The sequence below is a fragment of the Drosophila yakuba genome, chromosome 3R, assembly GCF_016746365.2.
Source record: "Drosophila yakuba strain Tai18E2 chromosome 3R, Prin_Dyak_Tai18E2_2.1, whole genome shotgun sequence".
NCBI classification, from domain to species: domain Eukaryota; kingdom Metazoa; phylum Arthropoda; class Insecta; order Diptera; family Drosophilidae; genus Drosophila; species Drosophila yakuba.
Window position 1 is genome coordinate 14488377 of NC_052530.2, and position 12736 is coordinate 14501112.

Below are 12736 nucleotides of genomic sequence, written 5' to 3' on the forward strand. Positions count from 1 at the left end.
CTTAACACCACACCGCCCTTTTTTCGGCATTTTTCCTGTCCAGAGAGCCGCCGCTCTGCTCATCCATGGAAAACATAATTGTGCGCTTTTTTATGTGGCGTGGCCGTCTACAACATTTTCTATGGCTGTCATGTTGATATTACATTGCTTGTAAGCTGCTCCGCGAACGAAGTTCCCTGTCTCTTCGCCCGCTTCTCTGCGTTCTGCGCTAGCTCGACATTTTTATTTTATTATGCTGCCTGCATAATAATGCCACGCCCCGCGTCCCCCGTCCCACGCCTTCCGCCCTTCGCACTTGGCCAGCTTTATCTGCTGGCTCATAAAAATAAAGCGTTGCGCATTCTTTCACGCCATTTGCAGTTACTCTGATAAGAACTAGAGAGCTTCTTTAGCTTCTGCTGGCCCTGCTACTCCAGCTGTGGCGCAGGGGGCGGGGTGGGGGCTGCGTAAATTCGGGTGGGTCAAAGGTCAGGCACAACTTCCCTTTGTTTTGATATACGCCTGTCAATGTGCTAGCGATAGCCGGGACCATTCCCAAACCATTTGTGCACTGAAACTAAAGTCTGGAAATTGACGGGAATTTTACACATGCTTTGGGTTTTTGTAAATAGATGATGTAATTTAATCTTTAATATTTTTCTTTTTTAAATTTCAAGACTCATTTCTGTTGACGATGTATGATCTTTAGTTGGAAATTCATAGAAAATTGCTAGATTGTATTGTTTTTTCCTGTGTACCTCCTTAACAGCTCCACTTCTCGTATGCGTCATTATCAAGTGCAAATAATAAATCATGACAAGCCTCGCCGCTCCAAACACACAGTACCCATGTACCCATAAGATGCAAGGGTGTAAGCGGGAAGTGGACCTCCAAGGCCTTCAAGGCATACAATAGATACAGATACAGATACAGCTTTGCCTTTGTTTGTTCACTTGTTTGCTCAGCAGATTTGTCCGCCTTCGAGTGTGAGTATGAATATGAGTATGAGTGTGGGTGTGGGTGTGATTGTGTTTGTCTGCTGATGCGTTGTCTTTACCCATTGTGCGGCATAATTAATCATAATTTGTGTGCGTTTTGCGGCAATTAATAATTTGTATGGCATTCGCAACTGACACAGCTCAAAAGTTGATACACACAATCATGAGCGGTTCGAGTTGAAAACTTGCCAAGTAGGCAATTAAATTAAAATGAGGTCCCCAGATAGTAAGTCAGTGGGTTAATGAAAACTGAACACTTTCTTTGCGCATATTTCCGGGAACATGTTCGAGAAACTGTCTAGCAATCTTTCGTCAATGTCATCGCGAGAATGTTTTGTGTCTGCTGCCTCATCGACAGCCGCATCTGCTGCTGCTCCTGATGCCTGATGTGTTCGGATAATTGAAAAAGTTAAAGTGCTCGAAACAGTGAATTTATACATTCCCCCAGTGCCATAACTCATACGCAGCGTTGGTCCGATGAATTTCCAGCACAACTTCCACTGCGCTCGGCTTGTCGGTTTATTTTGAGTTTTGAAATGAATTGACTTTCAAGTGTGCCACAGTGTTTTGGTTTCTCTGCCGTTGCCGTTGCTGTTGCTGCTTCTGTTTCTGCTGCCGTTGCAACAACTGAAATGCAGCCGGCTTTTTGTTTTGATTGCAGTTGGTGAACATAATTTATTACGGCGCAGTGCTAGAGAAGCGGAACTTCCTGCAAGTTTCTGGCCAAAAACAAAAGGGCAACAAATGTGGACAGTGACGTTTCACCAGGAAAATTGCAAAAATATCCCAATAGCTTCAACATCCCTTCCTCAGTTCTTCCTCATTTTTTCAGCTGTAAAAATTGCGTGCAAACTTATATCGCATGCAGCTTTTTATTTTGTTGCTTGTTTATTTTGCGAGCTTCTGCTTGATTTTTCAATTTCTGCACGGTGGCAAAAAGTTGCCGGCAGTTGATGAATTTTTTCCAGGCTCGACTTTTGGCCCGGGGTGAGTTTAATTGACTGATTATTTCAGCCAGTGAGTGGCAGTTATAGCCACAGCATCGACCACTCAATTACATGTGCATCGAGCACTGCATGTCGACATTTGTTCATTACTGGTTTCATCGTCCCGGCTACTGATGGCCTGGCTTAAATCAAATGTACATAAGCCAACTCATGGACAATGCAAGCGCAGTTGCAAAACAATGGCCAACACAATCGACAATAATTGCCACAAGCCCAAACACACGCACTATGCAAACACGAATTTGAATTGTCCTCGAAATGTGATGGTCGACGGAGCATTTTGTTTGTTTGCTGCGAAATTGGTCGCCTAAGCCGAATTCAATTGATTCAGGGACAATGCATTGTAATGCCTTCAGCATCCGCACCACAATCTATAAAACATGTGACCACAAGGACTCAGAGTGCTGATAAGACAACGGGCACTTACAAGCTGATGGATGGAACGTGTGGTTTTATTCAGAGTTTTTCAGTTTGCTGCCTGTTATTTGCTACAAATCGGGCTATTCTGCTGAGTTCGATTGAATTTAATAGTTTATGAGAAGAAACAACAATTCCAAGCGGTTATCCCATTTCATAAAAATTGATCAGATGTGCCATCCAAGCTTGTACTTTATTTAAAGCCAAACTATTTATTTTTGCTGCGTTAAAACATTGCCTAAAGGCACTCATAAATAACGTTTAATCAAAAAATATTTGTTTAACGTAAATAATAAACCATCATTTAAGCAACAAAACCAAGGTGACCAAATTCAAATATTAAAGTAATGATTAATTTAACCTGTTCATACATACACAGTTTCACAACTCAGCTAAGTTACAAAGTGAATTTTTAACCATACAAACAATAATTAGTTTTAAAGCTAAGTTCGGAAAATATAAACAAATACATAGAATATGTTTATATACATAAACAAACATTAATGTTGTTGGTCCAAAATGCTGGTGTGGAAAACAAAGCTGACAACATAGCGACCACTTTGACCTTTCTGCTCCGGCAAGTGTTAACTCAATTTAAATAAATTCAACTATCAACTCGGGCTCACCAGGCCGTGGCACTTTGGCCTCATAGAGAGGCAACGCACGTTTGCACGTTACCATCGCAGGATGCCATAAAAAGGAGATTACCCAGGGGCTGGAGTCGGAGTCGAGCACGGAGTCCTCGGCTTTCCTGCCAGCCTGTTCCCCATTAAACGGCGAGGATCCTAGGAGCAGCGTAACCTGCAGCCTGTCATGTGCAAATGAGCCAAATGCCGGGGCACAACAAAATGTAAACCGATGGTGTGACCCGACGATGGTGTGACTTCGTCAAGAGGACCTTTTCTTCGAGGATTCGAGAAGCTGGGAGCGGGAATCCAGCATGTTTATGGCACATTTCTATTCATTATGAGTACTTAGGTCAGAGCCTGGCCTCGAACATTACTTTTATTGCCCCAACTGATGATGATTTCCATTTCTATTTTGGGCTGCCCGTCTGGATAAATGTGTGTAGCCCATCCGTAGCCGGGTCTCTAATCGTTGGAGTTACACGCAATTAATTCTGCTTTGTAATTAACCAAGGCCAGCCAGATTCTATGCTCTCACTGCGGTTGCTGTGTGCCTTTTTTATGGTTCTGGTTTTTATGGGCATGCCCAAAGTCCATATAATTTATTGACAAATTTGCACATTTGCCACGAGGCAAAGCCCTGTTCCTGTCCCAGCCAATCTGTGGATGAGTGGGTGGACTCCGGGTGAAATGGCCAGCTGAAATGTGGGTGCCGGCGTGTGAAAATGTTGATTAGTGCACTGCTCTCAGCCGGCAGACGCTAATGAGTCCGCCTGGGGGTGCACTGCCAACAAAATCCAATTCCAATTTGCGTCTCGAATCGGTCAAGTCACGCAGAGGAACCCCAACCAAATCGGCAAAGGCAGCGGGGCACTAATAATAGCCATCGGTAATTACGCCCTAAGAGTTCTGCTCCGTACCACTCGCCCCAATCATCAAGGGCTTTTGTTGTTGCGAATAATGAAAATTATAAGCAACTTCCGAATTTCATTATCGAAATTAGATGTTCCACTGGTGCTGTTGCTGCTGGAACTGGTGCCACGGATTCCATGGATGCGATAGAGCGGGTGCTGGCCTGATGGATTTTGCGGATGTTGAGGATGTTGCGCTAATTTGTCAACTGGCATAACGGGGACAAACGACAAAGTGAAACTCATTGTGGGCGTAACCGGGCGCTTCCGAGCCTCTTGGCCTTGTCAAATTCAAATTGACTCATTAAAAATTAAGTTCCCCATCCCCTCGCTCCGCAAAGCGGCTCAGCAGCAGATTTGCTTTGTGAGTCACCACCATCAGCGGGAAAAGCAGTGCCACCAGGAGGAAAATCCACAGCAACGTTAACCAAATGATAAATAGCAAAATTAGATTTGACAGCCAAGCACGGGCCGCGTTCGGTTGGCAGCACAAATTGCAGCATTCATCTTGATTAAATTTCTGGTCCGCCGTTGGAGTTTTAATATTATTCTGTGCCCCGAGTATAGCTGATTTGCTTGAGCCTGCTTTCTGATGTGCCACAGCCGCCATTTAAATTGAGCTTTAAGAAACGATTTCTAATGGAAACCGCAGCTTTCCATCTTGCCGATGCAGCGGCTGTTTTGCCATTTGATTCCCCAGCAGATGCCATTTTCAGAAAGTCTTACTTTAAAGAAATATTAAATACCTCCTCTCAGCAGAGTTTAGAGGAATTATCACCGATTTAACATCAGCCCACTTCATCTTGCCACTTTCGTTTATGATAACAAACTATCGATTCCAACTATTAAAAGTATTTCGAATATTTCACCTTTGTTTAGTATGACCAAATTTACTTAAACACCGGTGGTATATACATTTATGTTGCAAATGTTTGCTTGTCTATATTGCTTGGGTTCATACAGTTATCTATACCAATAGGAATAATGGACCTAGTATTTCACACACACATCTTGGTAAATATGACTTCAGACAGCTGCAACACTCGACTGGTAAGGACCACATTTATTAATTATGTCACTCATGTTGTCGCCTGGTTGCAGGACAGGTGGGTCAACAGCTTTTAGGAGCAGACCTTCAAAGGCCTGCAATTGCTTTCCTGCCTGGGATGGTCTACAGCCAATGTGGAAGCGATTCGGGCTCCATTATTCAGGCGGGGCTAGCCTCTGCAACTCATAAATAACATCGTTGCTGCTTGAGTGGCATCGCATTTTGTTGCACACTTGTGTGTGAAATTTTTTGCGCATATATATCAGGGAGCACATGTTGCACTTACGGCAGCTGCACCACCAATACTTGCCAGGCTTCTCCGGTACGTGGCACATTTCATTGTGCCAGAGAGCTGGGGGAGTTGGGGCGAAGCTGGCGTGTTAAATCAATTGGGAGCTTGTTGCTGGCTTACTTAGCTTCCGCTTCCGCCGGCTGCCAGGAGGAGGTGGAGTCCTGCAGCATGCAGCATGCCACATCCGCTGCCTGCACCACATGTGTGCTTCTTGTGCATTTTGTTCTTGCCATATTTCATATTTCACTCCAGCCCCTTGTGCTCAACGCCCCCAGTTGTTATATGGCACTTTAATGATGCCCAAGGAAGATGTCAGTTTACGAGTACGTTCCCATTAAAGCAGATCCCTCGGTGGAGGAGTCGGAGATTTTGGGTCCGGGATTGGCCAGCTCTCTTTCGCTCGATTTCCCATCAAATAATGCAGAAATATGCCCAGCTAACTGGGGAACAACCAAAACAGCAAGGACGTAAAGATGAAACAAAATTGTAAAATAAAAATCCCAAGACGAGGAAATCTGAGACGACCGGAAAGGTAGCGTAAGCTGCCTGCCATTAAATGCGAAGGTCAGAGTGGCGTATACGTAATATTTTATGCCATTAACTGCGGTTGACTACGTCGTACACTTGAGTTCGCATAAGTAGCAGTAGACATCTTTGATTCCGCCACCCAAGATGCCCGCCACCCATTTCCTTCCGTTTTGTACATATCCCGGGACAAATCGCTTCCTCGACGAGTTCCATTGTCCCTGATTGCATTTATATTTGCTGCAATTGTGTGAGTGCGATGGTGTGGGTTTGTGTTGGTGCGAATGTGCGAGTGTGTGTGTGTCTGGGGGTTTTTTTGGGGTGGCGAGGGCTGAGTGTTGAGTATTGAGTGTATGTGGGACAGCAGATTTCCACAATGTCAATCAGCGCCACGCAATCAGTTTATTCTATTTATCAGCCAAGCAGCTGACTGGCAATCCGCTCTGGGCGCTCGACAATGGCTCCGGCAAACACTGCGAATCCTTTGTGTACATAGCCATCGTCCACATATATGTATATGTGAAAGCGTGTCTGTGTGAGTGGCGTGCACAGTGGCGGTAAAATTTATGGCACTGTCAAAGGAATTAATTCCGATTTTAATCAATTGAATTGCTTATTAATTGGTTTCGCTCAAATAAGCCTTTTGATGTTGAATAATGAGTGCTACCTAGGAGCATTTAGTTTTAAATAACATATTTAATGAATATATTTTATAAAATCCTTATAGAGCAGAATTAAACTGCATTTCCCAGCCAAAAAACTACACAGATCGGAAATCTTTAAATTCCTTAATATAAGGACGGAAAATTCGTTTTAAATCATAAGGCAACCAACAAATAGATACATTCAGACTTTTTAGAGGAACCTTATTACAAATTGCTATGCTCATGGTAGATGTTATGGGCTTGCGACAACACAGGCGGTCTGGGAGCAAAGTGTAAATAAACAAATGCTCAGCAACAGTCAAGTGGACCGGACTGGCATCTGGGCACCTGGGCATCTGGGACTGACGAGTGCAGGACGTGGCACGGCCAGAGAATACGGAATCCAGAATCGGGCGGATCGGAGAAGCCATCACCTTGGCCACCTGAGTGGCGGGTAATAAAATGCGCATTTGTGCACGAAATTACGACAGTTTAGAGCTGTTGCTCCAGTTGGCAGCCGGATTGACTGGAAGGCGGAGAACACGGCTCGGATCGAAAGTATGTGTGTAACTCCCAGGTGCCGGGCTCGTGCTCAACTGTCCGTGTTTTTAGCCGTGGACGTCCGATGTAAAAGTTTCTTTATGTTCTTGCCTGCGGCCGCTAAGGGCCAACAAGTTTTGGCCAAGCAAAGTTATTTTCAATAAGCTGCTGCCGGCTAAAACTGCGAAAATCAACAGCACGGGAAAAGTTGGCAACTGTTTTGGCTGCTCCTGCCTATGAATGCCGATTTATATCCTTCAGCCAGGTCGGCACTACTTGAACTTACTTTAACCCATTAATTTGTTTCGAGTTTTCGAGGAACCAACTGAAGAGTGCGCACAACTTACTATCATAATAAATAACTTGGTAAAAACCCCTTTTAAGTGAAATTCTTTAAATGCTTTTAATGGGCAAAAACACAAGAGTCATTCCTTACTTATCTTAGTAATTTTCTTATTTTCTGTAAAATACTTTAAAGTTTTTTCCCAATAAACGGCATAATTGTGAAATGTATTTTATTTTTAACTTAAAAATCTATTCATTTATCACCTCTATCAACTTCACTGCTTTTCCTCAGTGGCGTATAGGCGATTAATGTAAAGTATTGGGAAACTTACCCATAACTATGGCCCAACTATGCGGAGGTATTAAGTCCTGTGTGCGAGAAAGGCAAGTGTATACACGTAGTTGGCCACTTCGCTGTACGGCAATAAATATGCATAAGTGGCATTAGCGGGACCGGAGGATACTAGGCACTCCACTAGTGAAGTAGGGGCAATAATCCGGCTCTACAGCTCCTTGAAGTGCGAGCCGAGAGTCGGGAATGTGGGTCCTGCATTTATGTGCGGGCAACTATTTTTATTGCATATTTTTCGGGTCTGTGGCGAAATTAATTGCACTTGAGCTATGTGCATTTACCGTAATGAGCTCCTGAAGGGAGTCGTCCTTCCGACGGTCCAAAAGCCACTCCGGACGACAGGACTTGGAAATGGATGGTGGAGGAGGGGTTTGGGGAGAGTTGAAGTGGGGAGCAGGGAGCAGGGAGACCAAAGAGCTTGGCTGCAATTAACTTTAATTACGGCAACAATTGTCGCCGAGATGTGGGGGCAAGTTTGCTGTTGCTGTAGCTGCTGTTGTTGCTTTTGGTGTTGCTGTTGCCGTATTTGCTGCTCGACTTGTTTAACAGCTACTTAAATCCGGGGCGCTTTTCAATTGTTGCACACATTGCTCATACGCCCCGTGGTGCGGCTGCAGTGCAGCACTAGTAATGGTTGAACGCTTAGCAGCTGCTAATGGAGTTATACGTAAAGGATTTGGAACACAACTTGAGGCGGCAGCTCCACCTCCACCATAGCATCAGTTGCCATAGCAAATGACTTTTGGGCCAAGCGCTCACCAAACTAATGTGAAATATATACACGGAGAAAAATAATCATTCAGTGAGATTAGAAAATCATCTTCATGTATTTTGTTAAAAGCACGAAATTAGAATTTAATGAACAATAAATTATCCAATTAGAATATAATATTTTAGTTAGTTTATAAATTAGAACTAACGCTTGAACTATTTCTAAGATACGAAACCGTTCCGAGTAATAACTGCAAATAAACGATCAAAACTGGCAAACAATTCTATAGAAACCATTTACTCACAGTGTTTTTCCCAGTGCCTAAGGTATTTATATATGTAGCCAGTACATGTGCAGGTGGAAAATCAGAGCTAATGATGCTGCCTCGGCAGCTGCACCGTGTGCAGGTCTCCCAGCGGCTCATTTGGCCTTACTGCCAATCGGGAGTTGGAGGTCCTGGTGGCCCATTGTGCAGGAAAAGCTGCTTGTTGGCTGGCAACAAGTTTGGGGCAAGTTAGTGCAGTTTCATTTAACATTTGCATTGTTGCCTTCTTAATTAGCGTCGTTTGTGGCAGATGTAGAGAGGAATGCAGCAAAAAGTGATTACTTTTTGTGCTCGCTTTGAGCATATCGACTTGAATGGCAAATGAGCTTATGCTTCGATGAGAAAGAAATTGCGCCATAATTGGCTTTGTATGAAATCACATATAGAAATTAAGAACAATGAAGCACATATCCAATCATTATCATCATTTCCCACGTCTTCACAAAAAAGCTAAGAGCCATAGAATCCAACATCAATTCCCATCATGCATGTGCTCTCACAGTAATTCATTACATAATGCCTTAATGTTTGTTAAGCTCACCAATCAATTGGGATGCAAATTGCATTTGCATCTTGAGCTCCGGCTGTCAGATCGCAAAACTTTTAATTGCTCAAAAATGCACGCAATCAACGGCTGATGACTGCCGGCATGTGGCTCCAAGTGCACCCCGCTGGGCGTGTTGATTGACCCACTATCCACCGCAACAGTGCACTGAAAAAACGAATGTCAATTTCAAAATAAAAAATATATGAAATATTTGGAAACTGAAAGAGGTAGCATACGTTGGGTAAAACCAAAAAAAGTATAACAAATCAAACATTTAGTACTCTTAAGTTCAGATAAGGATTTTTGGTCATGTTTTTGGGTAAGTGTAGTGGAATGTCTTTGTTTCTTAATGAACTTTAGCATAATGTTTTGAGATAATTATTATTTTATTAATTTTATTATGTTGAGTGTAGGGGAATGTCTTTATTATTTTATTAACTCTATTATAATGTTTAGAAATATAATATCTTAGAAATTAAATGATATGGTCCAATATTAAAAATCTATGTTTCAAGCACTTAACTAGTTTTGTCTTGCAGTGTAATTGGTTTAATTGTGCATGGGGGGTTACGGGGGTTACCCGCACATCTGAATATGATCTGACAACCATTGCTGCATTCATTCGAAATTCATTGAGCAAAAAATAGCCGTTGCATTAAATTGTTAGCACTTTAAATTGCTCTATATTCCATTTTCAATCTTACTCTGTTTTCCGCCTTTATTTCACCTATTTGCGAGTGTGTGTGGGTGTGCGTGGTGAGCAGGGAAAATATCTACACAAAATTAAAAACAAATTAAATTCCTCTCCGCAACATTTCACTTCCGTGCACACACGTACACGTACACGTACACGTAAGGCAAACAACGGCCAAAGACAACCAACGATTTCCGTCCGGCGGGAACTCTTCGCATAGTTTCCAAATTAAAGTTTGCCCCGAACACGGACGCAGAAATCTATAGAAAATAAATAGAACTGTTGGCCAAGTTTGGAGAGGGTCGAAACCGTCGGCCAGCCAGCGGCAACGTCATTAAAGCAATACTACGCATAGTTTGGCAAGCTGGAACCTGGAAGCTGGTGCTTCCTCCTCCAGGAGGAGGAGATGGAGATGGAGATAGAGATGGAGATGGCCAGAACCGGAGCCCAATGGCTGCCAAGAGGTCAGCCGGAGCAACGTTTTATGAGCGCGGCAGCTAAATTGAAACTTTTGATTGAATACAAACTACAATCTCGGTCCAGGGCGGAGCCGGACCAACTTTCATTCGTTTTGGATGGAGGAGTCCTCGGGTTCAGGATGGGCAGCAGCAGCGTTCGCTTGATTGCCAGCCAAGCTCCGGGCTTACAGTTTACAGTTACCTGGCCCCGTCACCCACTTCCTGTTTCCGTGGTCCTTCGTCTTTCGTCCTCCGTCCGAGGTCCTGCTCCTGATCCTGCTGTTGCCTTTGACGTTGCTCCTTCAAGCAACTAGGAGCTCTCACGCTGCCTTGCCGCCGGCTACAAACTTAGTTTTCTAAAATTAAAATAATACAATAAAGATTATATAACCGGTAGTCTGGCAGGCGAGCTGCACGGTACTATAGCTGCATATACACAGGGAGAATCATTTAAGTATTGGACTCGAAACATATTGAACACATTTAAATTTCCATAAATATCAATAAACCATTTAATTCCCAATACATAAATTTCTCAGATGCAATAACTATAAATTTCAATAATATCTGATAACCAAAAAGACTGTACAAAAAGACCTGTAAGAAAGATAATATTGATTGTGTTTAATTTGCACTAATTTTGTTTAGTGTTACTTGTTACAAGTTTCTCTACAGTTTCATGAACATCTCCGACAGATTTTATTGAAAAGAGAGATCCTAAGAAAGGTTATAACCTTCTTTCAGCATTCAACGGGTAAATATTTCCAGTTGCGATAATCGTTTTGGGGCTGATGGCATTTCCCCCGAGTATTTGTTACTCAGCATGAAAGCATTTACCAGATGTCTATTATAGGTTCAGGTAAGTATTGACGTTAAAACAGGGATTTTCAGCTGCTCCAGCAATATTCCCAATATCCCCAAAAGCCCCAGAATATTATTAAATTCCGGGGGTTGGGAAGTCTAAGGCGATAATAAGGATAATGAAGACAGGGAGAAGTTATGAAATCGTTGTCAAAAAAGAAAAACGAGTGGGGGACGGAGACAGGAGGCGATAGAAGAACAGACGGAGAACAAAGAAAATGTCTGGCGGGAAATTCAGGCTGATGAAAAATGCTTTTCATGCGCGCTGCCATTTACCACGAATGTCGATGTGTCTGGCTTTGTGGGCTGTGCTCTGTGTTTCTCCTAAGCGCTGCCAGCATATTCATGACATGGCCAAAATTTCAGATAGGCCTAAATAAAAACATCTGAAGGCCAACCTGGCAGCTTCGAGTGAGTTCTTTCCAGCCATCTCCTAGCGCTCAAAGTAGCTCAAACTCAAGTTAAAGCGACTCAACCGCACCCTCAACGCTGCGAGTGGAGCGGAAAATGTGTCAAGCATTGACCTTGAATCTGGCTCAAAAAAAAAGTGCAAAAGTTGAGTGAAATTGCCAGTTGAGTGGCTCTGTTAACAGCGCAATTGCCCAAGCTAACAGCGACTGAGATTGAAGTGGCAATGGCGTGGAGGCGCCGAGGGAAAGTCCCCAAACTTAAGCATAATAATTAGGTGGAAACATGCGTGCACAAATCGATAGTTAATAGCATCCAGCCAGTGGGATTGACTCGGCTTGGATTTCCAAATGCCATTCATCATCTGGCTGGCGGATATTGGATACACCTGTGCTGTGCGCCCACCTACACCTGTGGTAGGGAATCTCGATTGAGATTCAGGTTGGCCCAGGCACCACAAGCATTGCTTGACACCTTGTTAACATGCTCTTTGGCAGTTGTCCTTGCCCTGCCGGCGGCATAATTCTCATTAAAGTTGATTGAGCGAAAAACTTCATTACAAGACTCTTTTGGCCCCCGACACATTGCTGCTCTTGGTTTTTCCTTAGCTTTTCCTTTGTGGATCGGTAAATGTGTGTGCGAGTGTGTGCTGAGGAAATTAAATTTTGTGCCCCATAGGACACACAGTGGCAAGATTAGGGGAGGAGGAGGAGGAGGGTTGGCTAACGAACGAACAAGACATTTTGCAAGTGCTTACAATTCATTTGGCCCTTATTAAAATGCTTAACTAACCTTTGGCAACTTTCAGCTGCATCCGCAGCTGTCAGCCGCTGCAAGGGATTATGTTAATCAGGGACTCTTACACAGCACCAGCGCCACTTTGCACTTTGCCAAGTTTCTTTGGCTAAATGGGGGGAGTAGCGGTGGGGGGCTTGGTTGTTTTGGGTGAGCAGGTGGCAGTTGGAAAGTGGCAGGTGGTGGCCACCCACTCCACCCATTCCAACCAGTGGAATTCAAAGGAATGGCAAAGTCACAAGGCCAGCGTTGTCGGGCGACTTTCCTGTTACTTTTTCAAGAACTTTTCGCCATCATCCCCCATTTAAGCTG